Source organism: Callospermophilus lateralis, chromosome Y, assembly GCF_048772815.1.
Source record: "Callospermophilus lateralis isolate mCalLat2 chromosome Y, mCalLat2.hap1, whole genome shotgun sequence".
NCBI classification, from domain to species: Eukaryota; Metazoa; Chordata; class Mammalia; order Rodentia; family Sciuridae; genus Callospermophilus; species Callospermophilus lateralis.
The window spans coordinates 7,829,784-7,853,485 of record NC_135326.1 but is presented as its reverse complement, the minus strand read 5'-3'; the positions used below and the strand labels follow the sequence as shown (position 1 = coordinate 7,853,485).

The 23,702-nt window shown below is 50.6% G+C and overlaps 1 protein-coding gene across 1 annotated transcript in view; it reads left to right on the top strand.

Annotated features, from left to right (window-relative positions):
• The first annotated feature begins 1,141 nt into the window (after nt 1–1,141).
• The window catches only part of LOC143639721 (F-box-like/WD repeat-containing protein TBL1X), a 166,676-nt gene continuing 144,115 nt past the window's right edge, over nt 1,142–23,702 (top strand). The window contains exon 1 of the mRNA XM_077107767.1: nt 1,142–1,261. The gene's annotated coding sequence lies outside the window, so the exon portion shown is untranslated. The remainder of the gene's footprint in view (nt 1,262–23,702) is intronic.

Genomic DNA, 23,702 nt, shown 5'->3' with positions numbered 1-23,702 from the left:
GCTGGGCCCTAGAAGCCTGGCCACAGAAAACACTTTGCAAATGCCCGGGGTCGGAGGCCTGGAGGTGGGGGCACGGGCGTGGAGATCCCAGGGCTCGGGTACCCCCAGTCACCCCTTCCTCGCCCGCTTCCACCTTAGCTTCTGGCACCCACTGGGGTGTCTTGAGACTTCCCTCACGTGTTTCTGGCTTTTCTCCCAGGGAGGTATTTTGCAAAGGTCCCGGCTCCTTCTGAGTCCCCAATTTTGGGCGTGGGGGGTAAACCATTTTGAGACCGACGGACCCTCAGGCAGGTTGCAGGGGGTTCCGTTGGGGCAGCTGGGCGGCTTCTTTTGGAGGTGGGGGAGGGTAACAGTAGCGTGGCCCAGGTCCCCGTCCCCCAAACTGGGAACCGTGGGGGTGGCCCGGGTGCCCAGCCTCTTAATACAGTAGTAGAACGGCTCGGTTCGCACTGGGTGGGGTCTAGGCCTAGGTTCCCCCGAGTCCTGCTGTCCTCCCCACGGGTGAGGGACAGGGCTCAGAGCAAGAAGAGAGAGGCCTGGGTTTTCCCCACCCTAGGCGTGGGGTGGTAAGGCTTGGGGTGAGAAACTGTGTGGGGGTGCAGGTCCCCCCCATCGAGCGATAAGGTGGGGGCGCAGATCCTCCTGGGGAGTCGTGGGGGGAGGGGCAGGCCTGGAGTCCCCACCGCCCGGGGGGGAGGGGCTGCTGGTTTGGGACTCGCCCCCCCCTGTGCAGGGGAGGGGCCGCCTGGGACGCGGGTTCCCCTCCCCCTCCGGTGGGGGAGGGAAAGGGCTGGGGGTGCGCCCCCCCAGGCCGTGGGGGAGGGTCGAGCCGAGGCGACCCGCGGCAGTCCTCCCGGCCGGGGTCGGCGCGCTCGCGGCCGCTCCCCCCGGAGGTCACTGCCCGTGCCGGTCCCTCCCGACGTCCCGCCCTCTGCCGCCGCCGCCGCCGCCGCTCCCGCCCCAGCCCCCCCACTCTCCGCGCTCGGGAGCGAGGAGCCGCCAGCGCCCCCGCCCCGCCGCCGCCGCCGCCGCCGCCGCCGCCGCAGCGCCCTCCGGCCGCCATTCGGCACCGAAACTTTCCAGCGCCCGCGCCCTCTCGGGGACTCGGCGGCGGCGGGCGGGGGCGGCCCGGGGGCGGCGCTCGGCTGCTCCGGGGCGCCGGGCCCTGGTCGGCCGCGGCACGGCCCGGGCTCGGCGACGGCCGGCCGAGGGAGGTACGGCGCGGCCCGGCGCGGCCACAAGTTGCGCTGCGGGCGGCGAGGTGAGTGCGCGGGGCTGGCGGCCGGCGCCGTCCGGGGCGGGGGCGCAAACTTCTCGGGCCGAGGGGCGCGGCGATCGCCCGGCCGGGGGCTTGGGCCCGCTGCAAGGGCGCCCGCACCCTCCCCCCCCGCGCCTGGGGCTCCCGGGGGGCAGGTCCCCAAGTGTGCCCGGCCCGGGGTGGGGGCGCGGTGCACTCCCCGGAGCTGAACAATACCCCGGTGTGGCCGACCCCGGAGTCCGGGCGCGTGGGGCGCGGGCGGAGGCTGGGGGTGCGCCTTTGTTTTGGGAGGGGGAGGTGGCCAGCAAGTTTGGGAAAGCGCAGCATTTCTGCCCCGTTGCCCCTTTGTCTTTGGCTCCTGGGCAACGGCGGGGCAGCCCGGTGCCGCCGGGGGGCCGGGGGCCGGGGCGGGATTCCCCGTGGGGGAGGGGACCCCCATTCATCCCGGGGCGCTGCCGGCCCTCCCGGAACCGGGTGGAAGCGCGGCGGCGCGCAGAGGAGTGAGTGGCGGGCCAGGCGGCCCGGGCCCCGCGTCTGCTCAGTTTGGGAGGCGCAGGAACTGTCAAGGAAGTCGGGGCTCCCCTCCCCGCCCCCACTCCAGGTCCCAGCGCGGGGACCGGATTGGCGGCGACCTGGGTGGAAGGGAGCGTCCTTGGACGGGAGAGGGTCTGCAGAGCGCGGCCTGGGAAGGGGGTAGACCTGTTGCTCCAGGTTGGGGGCGCGGGTGGTGTCCTCTCGTTTGCAGCCCTTCCCTGCTCCCCAGGGGCATCCTGGAGGAGGTGCGGGAGCTCAGAGTGTGTGTGGGGCTGCGCCTTAGGGAGTTGGTGGTAACCGCGTTAACACAACTTTGGGTCGCCCGAGGCCCGCCTGCGATGGGACAGGGCCTGGATAGGGCCTGGATTTCACGTGCGTCGCTAGTGCGCCGTCAGGCTCGGGGTGGGGGTGCCGGCTCGCTCTTTGCAAGGCCTGGCGTTCTCCAAGCCAACTGCATTGGAAATTCCACAAAGTTAAGGTCCGGCGTGTTTCTTTTTGAGTTGATGGTGTCGTGGAGCAAGACCTAGAACGCCCCCCACATGCATGTGCAAGTGTTCTGCGTTGCCTTGTCGTGTGGCTTGACATGACTTCTGCGTGTTTTCCTCTCTTGACACGCCGCCCCAGTGAGCCCCTGGTTTATGCTGGATGAGAAGGGGGCGGGTCTCTAGGAGGGGAGGGGGAGGAGGGGAGTGCCCGGTAAGGTCCTTGGCTCCGGTGGCTTGGGGGTAGGAAATGGCTCTTAGAAAAAGGTTACAACTCATTCTTAGAAAAGACACAATTAAAAAAAAAAAAAGAAGAAGAAGAAAAGGAGACTGTTTAGTATGGAACTATTAAGACGTTTGTATGACCCTTTTATTTTAAAGGGTGTTCTTGTCTCAGGTGCTGCATATTTTGGGGGGAAGCCACCCAGTCGGGTGATTAATTAAAAAGTTCATCTGGTACTTGAGCTACATATTCAAATGGCTCCTAAAGGCGACTCCAGCCTTTCTTTAGTCAAGCACACACCTGTGGGACCCAGATGGGGAATTTGGGGTGTAGTGAGGTCATCCTCCCCACCCCACCGTGCTTGATGGACTCAGAGGAGATCAGTTTGCCAGTACTGCTTGGAAAGACGGAGTAATCACTTTGTTGTGTGTGCACTCAGAGGTGAAAGTTTCAAAATCTGGAGGTTTTCTTTTTATCAATTGTATCAATATCACTGATTGTACTCTAGGTCATCTTAGTAAGAACATAACTTTCTCTTTTTTATGTTGATGGACAGGTGTTCATTCAAAAGTGTGTTGACTAGCTGCTGGGGGAATACCAAGACATGGCAAAGCTGCCATTTGGGTCACTGTGAATGGGAGTGGGTGTGTGCTACCAGCATCCTCAGGTGCTGGCTCTGACTGTTCTTTTATTGAGGGTTCCATGAGTTCCATCCTTTGCTTTTCATGCATGGATCCCCAATCCTCCCAGACTCTCACACTAGTACTAGAAGTGTTGTAATGGACTGAATCTGGATACCATTTGGAGGTGTCGGCACTGGGGTGTATTGAGTCCTACTATCTAGCACAGCCTCAGTGTTTGAAGTCTGTGGGATGGCATCATGAGTCTGCCTTCCTGGGTGGTTAGGAAAGTTTCTACCAGCTCTGTGGCCAACAGAATGCTGAATAGAAGCCCTGAGTTTGTCCTCATCCTGACTGGTGATGTCAGCATGCGGATTATTTCCACTTGGCCTGAACTCTTGACAGGGCCCACCATGCTGATGGGTTGTTTGACCTTGAACTTCTGCAACGTTCCTGGGAATCATTTTCTAAGTGTAAAAATGAACAGGATTACTAGCAGAGTGGTCCTCTCTGGGTAATGCAAGGGCCCAAAGAGAATGCTTGTGTTAAGTTTTTGAAAGTATAAAGCCTCTTGCAAATTTTAATTGTTCTTGCACAAATAGAACAATTGTCCTTATATAACTCCACTGTCCTGAACTGAGGATTTTGCAGGCACTTGGCTCTCTATGGATAGCAATTATTGTTTCCATTCTGCAGCTGAGGACACTAACCCTTATAGCCATTAAATGACATGCTCACTCATAGCAGAGGGGGAGGGAAGATTGGGTGGTTCCCCTAGCCCAACTCTGAAACTTGGTGTTACTTTGCCTTCCTGTCTAGTGTGGATTTCCATAATAGGAGGCAAAAATCTATAAATTACACACATGTGAGAATCTATACTGACTGTGGGTAGAAATCTGTGTATACTCTCTGACGGTGATTACTTTCTTCTGTAGCCATGCCATTGGATATGGTAGCCACTAAGCCAGACATTTCTGTTTAGACTTAAATTCACTAAAAATAAGTCCTATCATTTGCCCTAAGTGTATTTCATGTACTCAATGATGTGTGGAAAGTGGCCACTGTATTCAGTAGTGCAAAAGTTTTGAAGCAGGTACTGCTCTGTAGTCAATGAAGTGAGTGAAGGTTCAGGAAAGAAAGGAGGTGGGTGTACTTCTTGGGTGGAGGGGAGAGGCATTCAAGTTTAAATAAACTCTTATTAAAAAAAAAAAAAGAGGCCATGTCTTAACCTGAAATTAATAGTGTTAGTTTTAGATTGGGGTGCACAGGGCCAGCTTCCAGTTAGAAAACGAGAAACATGAAACCCCTAGTGAGTGTTTAACTTTGGGCCAGGCAGGGGGTTCCCTGTCTGAAAAGTGATCCCGCCAGTCCCCACACGGCCCACCTGAGGGGACTGCAGTGAACACACCACGTGGTATAATTGGAAGGCTCTTGTCCAGCTGCAGTCGGTGAGGGTCCTGTGCTGAATTGCATTTGACATTTTCAAGTTCTCGCTGGCTCTGGGTACCTGGGGCTCCTATAAGTACCCAGATGAAGGTTGAATCTCTTGAGGTTGACATCTTCCCTATTAAAAGGCTAATGAAAAAGAATCCTTCCAAAAGTGAGTGTTGCAAGAGTCAAAATTATTTAAAATATAATGAAACAAACAGAAAACTCGAACAAAGCTGTCAGCTGTTGCCCTGGGTGCTGGACCCTCACGTCAGTGTTTTGTCGCTCATTTGATGTTTTTTTTGTGTTGTTCTGTGCATTTTTATAGCTTTGGATTAGAAATTTGTGAAGGAGATGGAGGAAGAAACCTAACTTGGTCTGTCAAAGATGTCCTCTCTGAGTACCGCCCTGTCCCCTTTCTGCTGTGCCTTTGCTTTTTGTTGGGACTCTGGTTCGGGCCTTGCAGACCTGGATGCCCAGGGCTCTCTTCTGGGGGATGTAACAGGGTCCTTCTGGAGGGAGGCCAGGCTCAGAAGAGCCACCTGCAGGGGAACCCCAGTGCCCCAGTTCAGGTCCCTTTCCATTACCCGTTGGGGAGCAGAGCAGCTCACCAAGCCCCAGGGCTCCCCTTGCCCATGTCCCATGGGGTCAGGATCCCACAGTAGGCTGTGACTGTGACATTGTAATGAGTGAGGCAAGACCATCCTACTTTGGTTTCCCGACATTTCCCTCCATGAAGGAGAAAAAAAAGTGTAGTACGCCACATGCAATAAATTGTTAATCTTTCACCAGCAATTATGTTTAAAAAATAGTTCCAATCAGGAAGCACGACTCGACTCATTCTGTAAACACATTTTTTTTTTAAACACTGGAAAGATAAACTTTTTTTTTTTTCCATAACTATTTTTAGCCTGAAGGAAATAACTGGCCTCTTAAGCCGGAGACTGGAGGCGAAGTTTCCCCTCCGCCCTGCCCTCCTTCACCCCTTCCCTCCTTCCTGCCCTTCACTGCCGGCCTTGCCCAGATGGACCCATCTGGCCAGATCAGCACAAGTGAGAACCATAATAAAAGCTGGATGTGGGAAGGGACTGGAAAAAGTTGACGTGTGTCCAAAGGTCAGCGAGAGCCGGTGCCTGAGAACAGGAGTTGACAGTCTCAGGGGACAATGTAGCCATGAAGGAGTGCCTAGCCAGGCTGCTGCTGGGCCAGCGAGCCTCCTGCATGGCCCTTCTGTCCGTTATCCGTGCTTTCAGATATTCATGGGGCTTCCCTGCCTGCTGGAAGTGAATTGGAAACCATTAAGAAACAGAATTGGGCCGGGCACAATGACACACAACTGTAATCCCAGCAGCCTGGGAGGCTGAAGTAGGAGGATGATAAGTTGGAGGCCGGCCTCAGCAACATCCAGGACTAAGCAACTCGGTGAGACCCTGTCTCTAAATAAAATACAAACTAGGGCTGGGGATGGGGCACCGTGGTCAAGTACTCTGAGTTCAATCTCTGGCACCTATTACAAACAAAATAACAACAACAACAGAATTGGACCGAATTTAAAAATTAAAAACGGAAGAGTTTTTTTTGTTTTTTGTTTTTTTTTGTTTTTTTAATCCAAGGTAGTTGGGTGCCATTTCCTTTGCTTTCTTAAGTTTGTTCCTGGCCATTGAGAATGGAGAGATCAAGATGTGGGGTATGACGTGTGTTCAGGGGGGAAAAAAGGGAAAAATCTTAAAAATGAACGTGGAGAATGTTGATATGGTGTCTTCAGCATCGTGGGCTGGGATTTGTGCTCAGTTGGGGCCGTTGTGCCCCTCGCCGAGGGCACAACTTTGCCAGTACGTGGAGACATTATGTGTTGGCACGGTGGGCAAGGCGTTCCTGGAGATTAGTGGATGCCGGGACCCGGGAACTACGGTTTGGAAACAACCTAAGTGTCTCCCACAGAGCTTCATGGACTGGCAGCTTGGTCCCTGGTGAGGTGGTGTTGAGAAGTGGCACCTTTAACAGGTGGCACCTAGTGCAGTGTAATTAGGTCAGAGGGCATCGCCTTTGGAAGGCAGTCTTGCCCGTCCGTCTGGTACAGTGAGTGAGAGCAAGCTCTTCTGAGGAGCAAGCCTGGCCCTGAATCTCTCCGACTTCCTGTCTGGCCGTGGGATCTCTTCCTCCTGGACACCTCCCATCCTGCTGCCCTAGTCCACTGTCATGTTGTGATGTAGCCAGGAGGCCCTCGCCACAGCCAGGCAGAGGGCTGGCAGCCTGACCTGGGACTTGCGGAACTGTGAGCTAAGTAAATCTATAAAGTACCCAGCTTTAGGTATCATTTGTTATAGCCACAGAAAAATGGTCTAACTCTACAGTGAGGGGCCCAAGTCAGCCCCCATCACTGGATGATTCAGCCTTCAGTGTTAATAGTACCAAGAAGTGGTAACCTTGAGTTATATAATCAACGGTACAGATCTGTTTTGGTCAAGGTTCTGTGGGGGAGGAGGATACCAAAAGGAGAAATAGATATATATATCAAGTTCCATAGTTTTCAAAGTGTGCAAGTATTGGGGGCGGGTAGCGTATTAGGAAACAAGTCTCAATAGGTGCTGATACAATAAGTTTCAGGTGCTCACGGGAGTAAGGGAGGGGAAGAGGTTGGAGAAGAGCTTTGAAGAATGACTGATTAGAAATAAAGCCGCTAGGTGTAGGGGGAAGGGGCTGCTGGTCTCTTCAGCTCTGTCTGGACACAAGTACAGTGAAGCCCAAGTTCAAGTGCACGGTGGCCAGCGTCTTCCTTTTGGTTTGACTGAGGTCATCTTAGATTGACTAGGTCTGCTTGTGCCTTTGGGTGTTGATGCAGACCCCCTCTGCACTCAGTGACACCAGGGTCACCTTGGAGTCTCACCCGGCACAGGGTGACTGAGGAAGAGGGTGCAGGTCAGCAGCAGTTGTCTGCAGTTTTCGCTGCTTGCTGGACTCGGGGGTTGCTGCTTCTGCCCCTGTCTCTGCGACAGCTGGTGGGGTGGTTGAGTGAGCAGGTGTTTTGGACAGCTGCGAGTGGACCTGGGTTTTATAAATGTGCATAGGGAAGGGGTGTCCAGAGTGGGGTTCTGCCGTGGGCTCCAGTCATCCTGAGCCAGCCCCCAACTCCTAGTGAGCCCCAAACCCAGCCTGACCAAGGGGTTTTGCCCTTCTGCTGGATGGGTGATCAGTGTCCCGAGGGAACGTGCTTTGCAGTCAGATGTAGTTACTGAGAGCACCTGGGGGCAAATTGGTGAACTCCTCCAGCATTAGTTTTCTTAGGGGGAGAAAGGGAGGCTGAGGGAGGGAGAAATTCACTCAGGGTTCTCGTGGAGATGGGATTATTGGATAACCCTTGGCGTTCAAAATGCTTCTGTTTCCCTCTATTTCTAAATTCAGGAACGGGATCTGAGTTTTATCTTCATTGGTAATGATGGTCTCTAGCAATTCCATTTATTTATTTATTTTTTGGGTGCTCCCCAGTACCAAAAAATTGATACTGATTGAACCCAGGGGTGCTTAACCATGAAGCTACATTTGCTAAGTTGCTGAAGCTGGCTTTGAACTCGGGATCCTCGTGCCTCAGCCTCAGCCTCCTGGGCTGCTGGAATTACAGGTGTAGGTCACTGTGCCTGTTGGCTGCTTTATCTTTTCCCTCCCCCCACCCCTTAAGTTCCCGGGCTGGTCCTATATTTAGAAGTATATTTAAACATACATGTAGGATCCCACCTATGTAATTACAGTCCATGGGAATAGCTTTGGTAATTGCTGTGTGGTGAAATCGACAGCTTTCCTTTGGGGCTTATGATTTTTATGAGTGTTAGCCTAGGCAAGGTTTTCAGGTCTGCCACCACCATGGGGATAGAGAAAATCCCAGCACCCCAAAGACAGCATCCCTTCTTCCGCAGTCACCCTTTCTGCAGAACACCTGCACTTTATGAAGTGCCCCATGGGGAATCCCCCACTCTTCCAGCAGTTTCCGTGACCCTCCTGTTGACGACATGCAAACTTTCTGCTTTAGCATTCTGTGGCCAAAGCACTTTCCCTGGAAAGGCAAGCTGTGAGCCCTGGGTGTGCTCCAAAGCCAGGTTGCGGACAGCTGGCTGCTGCTTGCTGTGTTCCAGAAACCAGAGCGAAACAGCTGCAGGCATTTAGCTGGGGGTTTGATGAAGATCCCCTCTTTTGCTGGACTTTATTCTTGCCTCCAGGTTGATGGACTTGGGACATCTTTGGACTTGGGACATCTTTGTACCTACTGCCAAAAACTGTTACTCAGGCCTTCAGAGACTGTGCATATATACAAGGTATCAGAAGGTCAAAGTCATGGCTTTTGCTTTGAAAATAGGATGCAGGGACACTGAAGAGCCCTTGAAGTTTTCCCCATAGGTCAGTCCTGTGAAGATAAACCAGACCAAAGATACCCAGTTGTTCATTTGTCAGGGAAATAAAATGGAACCTTGTGTTTGGTGCTAGTTGTGAACCTCCGTTTGGTGTACTCCAAAGCAAGGTTGAGGACAGCTGGCGGCCGCTTGCTGTGTTTGAGAAACCCTAATCTTGGGTGTTTTTTTTTTTTTTTTGTACTGGGGATTGAACTCAGGTGCAGTTGACCACTGAGCCCCAGCCCCAGCCCCAGCCCCAGCCCTATTTTGTGTTTTACTTAGAGACAGGGTCTCTCTGAGTTGCTTAGCTGAGGCTGGCTTTGGACTCTTGATCCTCCTGCCTCAGCCTGGCGGGAGCCACCTTGATCTTGTGAGAGATGGCATATTTTCTGGAAGAATCCTTGTCCTGACAGTTTGGAAACTGAAATCTCGCTTTGGTGTCCTGCCTGGTTGTATGAAGTCACGTAATCTGGGCGTGTCTTCCCGAGTAGAGGCGAGAGGTTGGGCGAGCTCTTCCCAGGTGTGGTGATTTTGCCAGGGTTGATGGACACTACTTAAACGTTAGGTGCGCCTTTAAAAAAAAAAAAAAAGATTATGGCCAAGGATGATTGTTATGGTTTGCATGTGAGGTGTTCCCCTAAAGCTTACTCGTAGTAGAAGGTTCAGAGGAGAAATGATTGGAGAGCCTTAACCTAATCAGTGATTTAATCACCTGATAGAGATTAACTGAGTGGTAACTGGAGGCAGATGGGGTGTTGCAGGAGGCGGTGGGCATTGGGGGCGTGACTTTGGGGTATATAGTTGTGTCTGGCAAGTAGCCTTCCTGTCTGCTTCTGATTGTCCTGCGGGCTGCTTTCCTGCACCGCTGTGATGTCCTGCCTCACCTTGAGCCCGAGGAATGGAGCCTGTCCGTGGGCTGAGACCTCTGAAACTGTGAGCTCCCACGTAAGCTTTTGCTCCTCTACAGTTGTTCTGGTGGGGTCTTTTAGTCACAGCAGTGAAAAAGCTGGCTAAAACAATGAAATGTTGAGATGATGGGCAGATATTTACATTCTGTGCTTAGATTATCTTTTCCCCCATGGTTAAAAGAAGCACTATTTTGGTAAACATTGGTAAGTTATTTATTTTGGTTTTAAAATAAAAAAAGGTTTAGACTCTCTGGGCTCTGGGATGTTTCTCAGTAATTCTTGAGAGTATTGTAGCGTCTCTGGTCTCCGAGAGGCTGTAAAATAAGCGCAAAGGATGCTCAGGGCAAAATTCACGGTGTTGATTCTTGACCAGGGTGTCTGCCTATTTTTCCAGTCATGGATGTAGCTGCCATGCTTGGGAGAGAACGGGAACCTTCCCTTGCTTCCCTGGAGCTGGGAACCTGCCACAGGACCCCGGAGAGCTGGCACTGACTGCTTCCCTCTGGAACCCTCGCCACCAGCTTCTGGCAGGGGGACAGAAGCAGGGAGGAGGGAGACCCTCACCAGCCAGATTGCGTTCCCAGTTCTCCAGGAGGGTGAAACCTGGTCCAGGTGGGTTGAGAACTGGATTGCTAGGAACAGAAGGGCCCTGGTCCCCTTTCAAACAACCTGTCTCGGTACTGCTGAGGATTGGCTCGTGACCTCGGGCTTTAGCATCTGCAGGTGTGGGGCACGCTTTGATTGTGCAAGCACTTCTATTTTGATTTCCTGGTGGAAGTTTAGACCAACAAAAGCTTACTGAATGCGGTGCCGTTTTATTTCCTTACCTCCTTAATAACCAATACTGAAATGCAGTGAGACCATATGAATCCCTCTAAGAACTGGAAGGAACGAGGCACACCTGCCCGCGGCTTCCAATTCCACGGCCTTGTAGGTGATTCTGGGTCCCGACTGGTCTTCTGGGTGCCTTCTGTGAAGTGTGTCATCTTGATGTCCGTTTGAAGATGGGAAGTGAAGTTGAGTAGATGTCACCAAAGTCGCATGATGTGGAAATCTATACTGCCACTCTGCAAACAGAATTCCTAGGGTCTATAAAAATCCAGGTGGTGTTGTAGTTACAGATTGTACTTCAAAAACCAACAAGGGAGGGAGGGAACTCATGGTCCCACCATTTGTTTATGTGGGGAATGGATTAAACTTGGGTCTTTGCCATGAATTCTTTCTCCCAGAATTTTATCACTTATTTACTTATTTGGTGGCGCTGGGAATTGAACCCTGGGCCTCAAGCATGCTAGGCAAGCCCTCTATTGCTGAACCACAACACCCCCCTCCCCTCTTATCAGACATTTTAATACCAGGCAGTTTTAATGCCAATTCCATGTTGGTTAAAAACTCAAGAACCCCAAGTTAAAACCTTAATTTTTTTTTTTTTCAGTACTAACGAGCTACATCCCCAGACCTTTCTTTTTTAAAATTTGAGACGGGGTTTCCATAAATTGTGGAGGCTGACCTTTGACTTGGATCCTTTTCACCCAAGTAGCTGGGACTACAGCTGGCTTTAATTCATAATTTGACTATGAAAAAACTACCACCTTGGGTTTTGTTTCTGGGATATTGCTGCTGATTCTATGCCAGTTTTTAACCGTAACCCACGATCTGTATTCTAATAGGTCAAAAACCAGCCAGACGCACACCTGTGATCCCAGAAGCTTGGGAGGCTGAGGCAGGAGGATCATGAGTTCAAAGCCAGCCTCAGCGATGGTGAGGACCTAAGCAACTCAGTGAGACCTTGTCTCTAAGTAAAATTCAAAATAGGCCTGGGGACGTGGCTCAGTTATCAAGTGCCCCCCCCCGAGTTCAGTCCCTGGTACCAAAGAAACAAAACAAACACAAAAACAAAAAAACTAGCCAGAAGCGGTGACCTTGGAGGTGGACCCAGCCCTGAGGTTGGTGAAAATAAGAGCCAGTAACCACTTATGCTCTGCTCACAAGGGAAATGACTGTCCACCAGATGAGAAGGGGAGAAGCCCCTGGAAGTCCGTCTCCCCCTACATGTTGGGAACTCTGGATTTCACGGGGCTGGCGTGCTGTTTCCTTTAAAACAGCAGTCCCCATATTTGGGGAAGGGGGAGGGGATAGAAAGGACTCATTGCAGGTTTTAGTTTTCCAAGCAGCTCAGAGTTTCATGCTCTCAGGCAGGTGCCCAGCAAGATGTACTGGAATGCAGGAAGAAGCCGTGAAAAGGTTCATTTAAAAATAGTCTAATGCTTATATCTACTGAATTTAGTCTGGGAAAAACGCACTAACAGTTGTGTTGTAGGAGCTCATAAATCAGGTGGGGGCACGGGAGCTGTACTTGTTGAATTGATACAGGTGTGTGCTCTGAAATCCTGTTTAGGGTCTCCCCATTGAAGGTTTAGATTGTGGTCTGGAGGAGTAAAGAGTGGGGATTTTCTTTAGGGAAGAAAACATTCAATGACAGGGTGTACCCTGCACATTTTAGATGAGTGGGTTTTGCTTTGTTTTTAAAGCTGAAAAAATATTTGAGAAGGCAATGACAGTATCTGGTTGCAGGGGCCCCGAGGAAACCTTGCAAGAGTGTGGAGCTTTTGAAGCCTTTCTGATTCTGCAGTGTTTTCCTAATTACCTCATTGTGTTTATAAATCAGCTCCTTTTATTGACAGATGCCTCCAGGGCTCTGGAGAGTTAGGCATTGCGTGGAAGAAGTGGTTCAGACTTTAAAAGGAAACGGGAGGAGACAGTGCCAGAATTGGGTGCCGATGACAGTGCTTGGGTGCCCTAAGTCTGGCTGTTGGTTTGATGTTTTTGCCCCCCACCTGCTGCGTTTTATCCATCATGATTGCTATTAAAGTTATTTTTTCATTTATCACATTTAAATGGTAAAACTCATTTTAGTTGATGCTGCATGGCGGGTGTGAGGGTGAATGCGAATGGATGCATATCAAGCTAATGCATATCAAGATTAAATTCCAGATCCCTTGGCCGAGAAGGGCTGGAGGTTGTTTTCATGAAACCCTTGACTGTCCACCTCAAGTTGCTCTGGGATTTCCAGGCCTGCTTTCTTGTTTGTTTAACTGGAAGGGATTGCTGAATTAGCTCTGGTATGTGTGTGCTGGCTGGTGTAGTTCTGGCTGTTTCTCTCTCCCCTCTGCAGATAGGAATTCCCAGTGTAACTTCGGGGAGTCCATAGGGAAGAGTGCTTGCAGGCTTCCACTACTGAGGGGACGCCTCTGGCAGACGTCATGAAGGCACCTCCGCATCTGTGCAGACACGCATTTTTCCTTTGGTTATTTATCTCTACTTAAGGAAGCCTTGCTTTTCTTTGTAGTAATGTTCAGAGATCCTTTAAGCTCCTAACAGTTATAACCAAGTGTAAGGCAGGTGCAGAGAGTATTCAGCAATAAGCTGCATGTGCCCCCCACTGCCCACCCCCTGGAAGAGGAAGGGGGAATCGCCTGGTGTGCCTCCTGTGGATCTTTAGTTCACCTTGCAGGCGGGTGGCTGGACACCTCTGGATCTGGATCCTCTTTTGTCTTTGCTAAGTGACGCCAGGGGTCATTCTGCATCTATTTGCCAGCCAGGCCCACAGCTGAACTGATTTTGTTTGAGAGGACGTGAGGTGTGCATAGGCGGGGCTGGCGTCTCCCTTCACTTTCTGGGAGTCTGAGGCTGGACAGTGCAGGGCTGGAATAAGGGGGGACCAGTCAGACCAAGTGGGACAAGCCACCGGGACATGAGATCTGAGCACAGCAACCTCAGGGAATATAGAACCCAGTGGGCAGAGAGCATTCTTGGGGGCCATTCCCATCCTGCACACCCAGCCGGCGGCTAACTCCCCGTTGAGAAGCTGGGGTGATAAAAATGGGCTGTCTTTGTCTTTCCGTGGAAATAAAAATCAAATCAATTTTAGTTCCAATAATTGTATGTGAAGCTTTATAATTGGAAATCTGAAGCTAGCAAAATTATATAACCCTAGTTAATTACATTAGTGTACCCAAACTAAATATAGAATGGGATCAGCTCATGGAAACATTCCATTTTTTATCCCAGTCGCTGCAGCTCCTAGCCACCCAGGAGTCCGGGAGTTCTTGCTTTGCTTTTTGCAGTTGCTGGGGCCTAACACTTGCTAGCAATTGCCTGACCCGAGCTACACCCTGCTTCCCGCTACCCCCCAGTTAGCAGCCTCCTAGTTGCATTTTGTAATGTTTTGAACATTCTGTACAAGTTTCCAAGAAAGTTGGGTGAAATAGGAGACTGTTTTGTTTTTTACGGATTCAGGTGCAAGTACAAATGGCATGGGAGGTTGTCCTTCCTGAATTTCGGTTTCTTTGCCCTCTCGGAGAGGCACGGCCAAGGGGCCTGTTGGAAGGCAGGCCTCTGGTTTTTCAGGGTGGCGCTCCCTTTAAGGGAACTTGGGGCTCTGTTCATGGCTTCTATCTAGAAGTAAAGTTCAGCGTTCTCTAATTTCCGGTTGTGTTTGCTTTTCCATTCCACCTTCTATATTTGGACAAGACATGTATTTTTCTGGATGGGTTTCTGGTGGCACAGATGTTCATCAGAGTGGAATTTCTGTGTCCACACCGGGGGATGGGGTTGGGCACTTGTTGACAATTGTACAGTGGAACTGGATACATTATAGATTCAGGCTGGGCACTAATTTCCTCTGCAAGCTGTGTATTACTTTGTTTCATTTGGGTTAGCCATGAATGTTGGCTTTGCCTTCTGGGGGGCAGAATCTCCCTGAATGTTTCATTTGATAGGAGCCCCCCCCCCCCACCCCACCCCACCATGTTTCCTTTTTTCTGGTCCTGGGCATGGAACCCAGGACCTGGAGCATGCTAGGCAAGAGCTGTGTCACAGAGTTACACCTGGAACTTTTCTTGAACAGTGGTGAAGTGTAAAGGAGATGCCATCATGTCACCTATCTTAAGTGAATGGTAATGCACAGTAAATTTCCAAGTTGTGGCGACCTCACCATTACCTAGCTTGAAATCGTTTTAATTCCCCAATAAGGTGGTCCTCCATTGCCATCTGTCTCTGCTCCCTTGTGCCCTCCTTCAGCCATGGGCAATCGGGGGGCTCTCATCTCTCCCTTTTCTGGATATTTTAGAGAGAAGTTTCCAGGAAGGAGTCTCTGTGTGGTGGAGCTTTCTAGATAGTGAGTCTGGATTGACGTATCTCGCCTCCCCCTTTCCACTGCCCAGGAGAGGGCTGGGCAGGGAGGGGGAGCAGAAGGCCAGTGGGGTGGGCTCCCTGCCTCCAGTTCTTCATCTGGAAAGTCAGGATAATGATGCACTTGTTGCAGGCTCAAGGTGAAACCACGTGGGAATCATTAGCTCCTCACCTGGCACATGGAGGGAGGGAGCTCACTGCTTGGGGGGGGGGGATGGTGTGTCCCAGCCCCAGGGGACAGGTGAGAATTGCTAAGGGGTGTGGCTGGCTTAAGGAGAGTGGGCTGTCCCTGGAGAGCTGAGAACAGCCACAGCAAACACCCTGGCTCATCTTGAAATCCAGGTGCCTTTCAGGGCACTGCATGTGAGGCTGGGAAGGAAGCTGGGGCTTGGCCCAGGATGAGGGTGGCTCACTGGTGCTCAGCTGGGAGCATCTTTGCTCCCAGGGGACGTATTTCGTTGTTAGAAACGAGGAAAGAGTATTACTGGAATCCTGTGGGTAGAGGCCTGGAAGGGTACCCTTTGGTGCAGGGTTGGTCCCTTGCCACCGACCAAGAGTCATCCAGTCCCCAAAGGTCCTAGTGCTAGGGTCAGAAAACCCTGTCTCCATAGCTTGAAATCTCCAGGTAGTTTCAAGAGAGGCACTTGGTGCCTCTGTAAAGGCTTGTTGAAGTTGAAGGACTAAAATCCCATTGAGCTCACAAAAGGAATACCAGCACTTTCGTCTTCGGGCATGCCAGGGAAGTGGACCATTTTTCTAAGGCAAGGGATAAACGAGTCTTTGGAGCTCACTTTTTTTTTTCCTTTGGGTACTGGGGATTGAGTACTAGGGGTCACTGGACCCCTGAGCCACATCCCAGGCCTGTTTTGTATTTTACTTAGACACAGGGTCTCACTGAGTTGCTTAGTGCCTCACTGTGGCTGAGGCTGGCTTTGATCCTCCTGTCTCAGCCTCCTAAGCTGCTGGGGATGACAGGCCCTGGCTGGAGCTCACTTTTGAGGGGGAAGAGTGACATTTTAACTGTTGAAGCAGTCTCTTACCTGGGCTTTGATCTGGTGAGCATCTGTGTCTCTTCCTGGTGGTCCGGTTCCCAGCACCGGCCTCCTCCTCTCCCTTTGGTCTCTGGGAAAGCTGGCCTCCTCCCTGAAAGTGTTTGTCCTTTTCTTGGGCCTCCTGGACTCCTTGTCTCAGAGATCTGCCCTCTGGTCTTTGGTTTCTTTTGCCAGTTCCTATCCCTACACTTACTTTTTTCCCCTGAGGGAATAACTGACTATATGCTAATTTCAAAGAGCCCAAGCCTTTCAGAGTTAATCTCTTCTTCTTCCCCCTCTGGCTGAGAAATCAGGGTACCCAGTCTAGGAGCGCAGCATGTAGATCATTTCCTAGCCGTTTTGCCTGTCCACAATCAAATATGTAGTGTTTTTCACCACATGGAATCACGTTGTGCTTGTTAAGATCCATCTGCTTGCCTTATTTTTGTCTTTATTGAGGCAAAATTGAAATAAAGCATAAGTAGGCATAAAGTGCAGTTTAGCTTCTCACATATACATGAATACACATGCATGTTTGTGAAACCTGCACCACAATCAAACTCGCAAGTATTCCATCGCTTCCTGAAGTTTCCTTGCTCTGCTTTGGAATCTCTCTGCCTCCCTACATCCCTGTCCCCAGGTGGCCATCCACGGGCGCTTAAGTTACTGTGCATTTTCCTGGAATTCTGCCTTTTTTTTTTTTTTTGCTTTGTGTTTGGGTTTTGCCTGGCTTTTTTCCCTCGGCATAATGATTTTGGGGCTTCCTGGGTGTTGTATGTCATTAATTCTGACTTCACTGCTGGGCGGGATTCTGTTGCTGGAGGCAGGGAAATTTGGGTATCCATTCCATAGTTGTTGGACATTTGGGTCTTTTCCTCTTTTTTTTTTTTTTTAAATGGGTAATGCTTCTGTCCATGTCCACTGGTTCTCAAACTTCATCATGTATCAACCATCCAGAGAGCTTGCTGAGGCAGAGGGCTGGGTCCCATCCCGTGCCCTGCGTCTCTGATTCAGCAAGTGTGGGATGCTGGGCCCAGGTCTGTCTGCCTGGCAGCTCCCGGCTGCTGGTGGCAGGGGTGGGGTGGAGAGGGAGGCAGCCCGGTGCCAGGCTCTGTGCCAGGTCTGCACCGTGCTCCTTGGAACCTGAGGGGGCAAGGTCCTCCCCTGCCTATTCTTTCTTGGGCAGGCCAGATCAGAACCCCTGGGTTTTCCCAGGGGACTCCTGAGCTCATCCCTGGCACCACCTCCAGGCCCGACTGGCGGCTGACCTCAGCTTGCTCACATCCGCATCTCTGCTCGGGAGATCAGGAGATTTGCAGGATCGCAGGCCCTTTCGGAGCCTCTTCTCCATGGGACGGTGGAATTTAAAATACTCCTTTCATCACTGGCTGATATTCCCATTGCAGCTGCTTCGGCCCCCTCCTCCCCTCCCTGACTTCCAGTGCCACTTGTAGAAATCCAATCATGGGATCCATGGACCTTTTTAAAAATTTTTTTCTTGTAGTGGTAGATGGATACAGTACTTACCACTGAGCCCCAACCCCAGTCCAATCCATGGACTTTTATGTCTGGCTTCTTCCACTTAAAACTTTGGGACATTCATCGTGTTGTGGCTCATTCCTTGTTAGCATTTTGTTACCCCGTGGGCAGAGTTGGGAGGGTGGGCCAAGGGACCCCAGGAGTGCTGTGGGTGCGAGGAATGTGCCAACCCAAGATGCAGGCCGAACCTCCCCGTGATTGCATTGGAAAGGGAAAACCTGTCACCAGCTGAACACTGTTCACAAACTCCGGTACCATTTGGCTTCCAGCCTGACTCTAAGTCATTTTCTCCCCGTTCTCCCAACTTCTGCACCTAAAAGTCCACGTCAGATCAAGTCTAGGGCTCCTGCCGATCCCTCCCTGAATGACATGTTTTTGGGGTGGGTATTAGCAGGTAGGTAACTAGACTTAGGACACTTGACTTTCCCTGGGGGTGGGGGGTTTGTGTGACCTTTCTTCCAGGTCTGAGGTTGTGGGACTCGCCTGCAGCTTGCCTGTGGTCACTACAAGGGTCTCCTGAAGCCCCAGCCTTGACAAGACTAACAGAATCATGAGGTTCTTTTCTTTCTTTTTGGATCCAAGGCACTTAACCACTGAGCCACATCCCCAGCCCATTTTTCTATTTGATTTGGAGACAGGGTGTTGCTAAGTTGCTTAGGGCCTCACGAAGTTGCTGAGGCTGGCTTTGAACTCATCATCCTCCTGCCTCTGGAATTTCAGGCCTGAGCACTGTGCCCAGCTGAGGTTCTTTTCTGGTTGAGCACCCTCCTGTCCATGTGTGACCGCAGTTTCTGGTTCAGGGTTGGGTTGCAGAATGTAGTCTGATTTTTCTCTTGTAGTGCTGGGGGTGGAACCAGGGGCCTCTGCAGACTGGCAAGAGCTCTGCCACTGAGCTGCACCCCCGGCCCTTTTTCTGAGACGGGGGTCTCCTCGAGTCGGCCCTCACTGCCCTCTAACTGGCCATCCTCCTGTCTCCGGGGTTGTGGATTACAGGTGTGCACTTTCATGACTTTTTATCTTTTGCTGTGTACTGTAGTACTTCTTCAGGCTTTATTAATATTTTTAAATGATTGCTTAGTTTAATAAAGGAATCTTTCATTTGGTGTGCAAAAACTTATTTTTTAATAAGAGGTTTCATAAGGAGCTAAAATTTTTATTTCCTCTCCAAAAGGCCTCTTGCTAATTTATTCTTTTATGCCTGCATTTTCCTAGATTGTAAATACTATTCTTTTCCTTTTTAAGATTGTAAATTCTTTCTCGTGTTTTTTTTTTTTTTTTTTCCCCCATTGCTAGGATTTATATATAGAAGTGCGCTATCATTGAGCAACAACCCCAGCCATTTTATTTTTCGTTTTGAAATAGGGTCTCCTTAAGTTGCTGAGTCCGGCCTCACACGTGTGGTCCTTCTGCCTCAGCCTCCCAAATAGCTGGGATTATAGGCTTTAACATAGAGAATTCTCTATACTGGTGATTGTGCTTTAAATGTCACTTGTGCCTCTGCCCAGTGGACACACAATGGTAATTACCAGCCAGTGGCTAATGGGGTCAATGGCAGTGCAGGTTACGCTCTGGTTAGATTTGTCAGGCATGCTTGGACCAACTTTTTATACCTTGCTCTACGTTCTCTATCTTGAGAAAGTAGTGGTGTGTTTGATGCCTGGTGGGTTGTGTGGCCTGCTGCTGCATTCAGGTTGTTTTGTTTTGGTGATTGAAAGATTTGAGTATGAAAACATAAATCGGGGGAAAGGAAATACAGCACCCCTTTTAGGAGGAAGGCTGTTGGGGAAACATTTACTGTAGAAGATTCTTGTCCCCTCAATTTGCTATAGTCGAGTCAGCCACGCAAAACCTTCTGGGGGCTACCAGCAGGTAAGAGAATAGCTTGGTTATAAAAAACTGAATTTCCTTGGTTTAGCAGCAACTCATTGCAATGTACTGCGATGTTAATAGTCATATAGTTGCTTGTAGTGGTAGAGCAAGGCTTCTGTTTCCCCAGGTGGGTGGAGAGACCGTGGTTTGGGAGGTGCAGGGAGGTGTCTCTGGCCTTCCCCGGCTCTCTCAAAACCTGTCAACTTGCCTTGCCTTCCTGGTCATTAGGACACCAAACTGGAGTGTCTGTCAAGCAGATGACCTAGAAATTCACACGTAGTGGAAGGAGATTAAAATAGAAGTATGTGAACTAAATTGGAAGGAGGACTTGGCTTCATTTAAAAAAAAAAAAAAAAAAAAAAAAAGCCAGACTGTGAACAATGAAGCTGCCACTTTTCCAAGGACAGGGCTGGCCATTTCAGATGTCATGATGATATGGTCATGGTCGTCTCCAGATGTGTAACGTGGGGATGAAAACGAGCCAGCCTCTTTAACGCCAAGATTGAGCAGTTGGAAAGCAACACAGGTTCTGGAAAAGGAACACTCCGAGCCAGCGTGACCTTTGTCACTTAACAGGGCCTGGAATATTCCTTGTGCACAGTGAGCTGGGAGCCACTTGGAAAGAAATGGAACTTTTGCCTGCCTGGCTCTATCAAGATGTTTTGATCATTAATTCATGTCACAGGAATAGAAGGTTCATGAGAGAGTGGCGCGCGTGTGTGTGTGTGTGTGTGTGTGTGTGTGAGAGAGAGAGAGAGAGAGAGAGAGAGAGAGAGAGAGAGAGAGAGAGAAGGATGAAGCCATTTGAAGCTTAGGGAGTGTTAAAACATCCATTTGGGGACAGAAGTGCAGATTGGGGCATTGGGCTGGGTTTCTGCTCTGGGCTGGAAGTAATCGCACCAGGTTTGTGGAACTCGGTGTGAATTGAGATGGACTAGTCTCTAACCTCTGCAGTGCTGTACTCCACTTTCCCAAATGCTTTCTAGAAATTTCTATGCTTGCTGGAGGTTATTTTTCAACCTGTTTTATTCTGGCTCCCCCACCTCCCCCTTCCCGCCTTCCTGGGGATCAAATCCAGGACCTCACACATGCTAGGAAGGGGCTCTACCACTGAGATACACTCCCAGCCCAAAGTCTGCACGTATCCATAGTGTTCCCTACAAAGGACTAAGGATGATCCCAGACAACTCTTTACCACTGGCTCGTACCATATGCTGGGGATTGAACCCAAGCCTTGTGCATGATGGGCAGTGTCCTCTGCCCCTGAGCTACTCTGTCCAACTTCTGTGTCTTGAGGAATGAGGAGCTGGCATTTTCGAATATGCAGTCTTGAAGTCCCTGGGTTCAATCCCCAGCACCACCAAAAATTAGAAAGGTAGGTCTGGCTTGAGAATGCTCGTTGGAAATTGGCAGTCTTGCAAATTTATACAAGTAGGTACTGGTGTCCTGTAAAAGATTCCCTTCCGCTTGGTATTCCCGTTCCTTTGAGAAGCTGGGCTGGAACCATGAATTCTCCCCGTGAGCAGCCATGTTCGGCTCTTGGGTTTGCTGTGAGGATCGCCCACATCACAGGAGGAAGGTCTACCTTGAGTCTTCCTGTTGCTCATTTGCTTTCTTGGAAATGTTTCCACATCTGGTCTTGGGAGTTGTAAAACAGGAAGGAGGCGTTAACAGACGGCGTTTCGTAACCAACGTTTGCTTCTTGCCCTGCGTTCTACATTTTTTTCCACCCAACTCTTAAAAAGATGGGAGACAAATACCAAAGCTCGTCCTGAGAGAAGCTGAGTCATAGAAATCTGGGGACACCTGCTATGGCAGATGGGCTCCAGAGACATCAGCCACAGAGAGAAAGCCATTCTCATGTCCTCCATGGCTCCAGCTCTTTCCAGCTCTTTCCATTCATGGCTGCCCCTGATGTTCACTCCAGCCACACTCCGCCTGTGTGACGGAGCTACGGGCAGGGAGCAGAGCAGGGGAGCCAGTCCCTCTGACCTGTCAGCCATAGTTTAGGAGGAAAGAATGAAAGGGGATCGAATGCAAGGAAGGTAGGTAAGGGGAGAGGTGACTGATGGCAGCCTGTCCTCCAAGGATGTCTCTAGAGTATGAGCATACAGCAGGATGGTTTACAGTCTGCTTCCGTCACACAGCTGTAGGGCAGTTACATTCTCTGTGTGTGACTTTATAGGAAGCATTGCCTGTGGGGGGAACATGGGATTGGGCTCCTTCCAACGTCTGGTCAGTTTGTCAACCAGTGGGTTCACAGCCTTGCTCTCTGTGCCTGGGTAAGACTGTGTGTGCCTCTCTTGGTTGGCCAACATGATGGGGGTGCACACCCCAGTCGACCTCATCTAGCAAACGGGTTTTCTCTAACCTTCTTGTGCTTAGAGACACTAAGTAGCATTTCAGTGCCAGCTTGGGGCCCATTTTGACCGGCAAAGAATGCAAAGAAAGGACAAAAATTTAAAACAAACAAAACATGGCAGTGCATAGTGTGCCCAAAGAATCTCCCTCTCACCTCCTATGCTGGGAATCGGACTCAGTGCCTTGTGCCAGGGATGCTGGTTTGCAGAGGATGTACCTCGTTTTGACCTCTGCCAGGACCACTTGAATTGCATAGTGCTTTTGGCTTCTCTGTGAATGCCCTTGAGTGAAAGTACCAGGGATATTGATTCTGGAGCTACAAATAACTTTTAGCAAATCGGCAAATTTGCAAATAGGGAATCTGAATACCGCGTGTGGCACTGTTCACCTGCAGGTGGTGCGTTGATCTTTGTGTAGACTCACGTGCACCTTTGTATTTAGAGAGCGCCCAAGAACCTGAAAGAAGTCAAGGTTGAGAGAAGTGTGTGTCCTTTGTTATTATCTCTGGAAATCGCACATGAAGGTGGAGTTAGGGCTCCAGGTGTATTAATGGGGAGATGCTGTGTGAATGATAAAAGCCGGGCAGGATTGGATAGGGTAGGCCTCAAGACCTCGTAGATGCGTACATAAAGTGCTGGCCAATTGGCGGGGAGCACTGGGGCAGAAATTGCCCATTAGAGAGAGGTGGCCTTGGCTGGTGGTTGCCTGGGGAGGCTCAGGAGGAGCCCCGGGGAGTTAGCCTTGCTGGATTTGCAAACCCTTTATTGAAAGGAGAGGGGAGTTTTGTGTTCTTCCCTTTGGATTTCAGTTTTAAGTGTTTCACACCTGCGAAAGCCGCAGTTGTGAGTGGATCAAAAGTTGGTGTGTCCTGGCAGTGTCGTGGGGCTCCGTTTGGGACAGTTTGAAATGAGGATGACAAGCTGCGACTTACGGACTTGAAAAATGCACTGTCCCTCATCCAAAATATGACCTGACCCTTGAAGGAAGCCAGTCCCGGGCATCGGGTTGTAGGATGCCCACCTAACCCCAGCGGGAGGGGAGGCGAGCCTAGGTATTTAAACAGCTGGATGAGCGGATGAGGCAGCAGCGTCAGTGGTGTGTGTGTGAGACGATCTTAGTCTGCGAGAAGGAACTTTTGCTCGACTTCTGCATGGTTTGTACAAGTGCTGAAAACTTAAGTCCTGCATTTTAAAACCTCAGGATTGCAAAACCGCTGCCTGGAGGCGGGATGACAAACATATGACTGATCTCTCGGCGATGGGACTGCTGAAAAGAACATTTGGTTGAACGTGTGACCCACGTTGCTGTAAAGCAACCCCCTTCCCAGCGTGGCCCGCATGCCCAGGTCACCTTGAGTGGCTGCACTTCTTGTCCTTGAAAACAAAGGCTGATGAATGGTGGGTGGTGTCTCGTGGTGGGGGGAGTGCATTTTTAAGAAAAGAAGCTTCCCTGTTCTCATTTAGGGTTCACGTAGGTCAAGTCCAGAAGCAGTGGGTTTATAAAAATAGTGAACCGGGAGGAGCTGTGCTGCAGTGATTTGGGGAGGGCTGAAGGGGTTGGGGCTGGGTCTGAAGGTGGTCTCTGAGGCTGCTCTTGTTCATGTGGAGGCCTGCAGAGCCCAGCGGTGAAGGCCATCCAGGTTCCTGTCCCCAGCAGTGTGCCTGTCTGCTTCTGTCCTTCCTGCCTACTGTCATGGAAGCACTCAATTTTTTTTTTCTTTTTTTTGGTGCTGGGGACTGAATCCAGGGCTTCATGCATGCCCTGCCACTGAACCGCACCCTCGCCCTTCATGTATTATTATTTATTTTTGGAGTACTAGGGATTGAATTCGGGGGGCACTCAACCACTGAGCCACATCCCCAGCCCTATTTTTG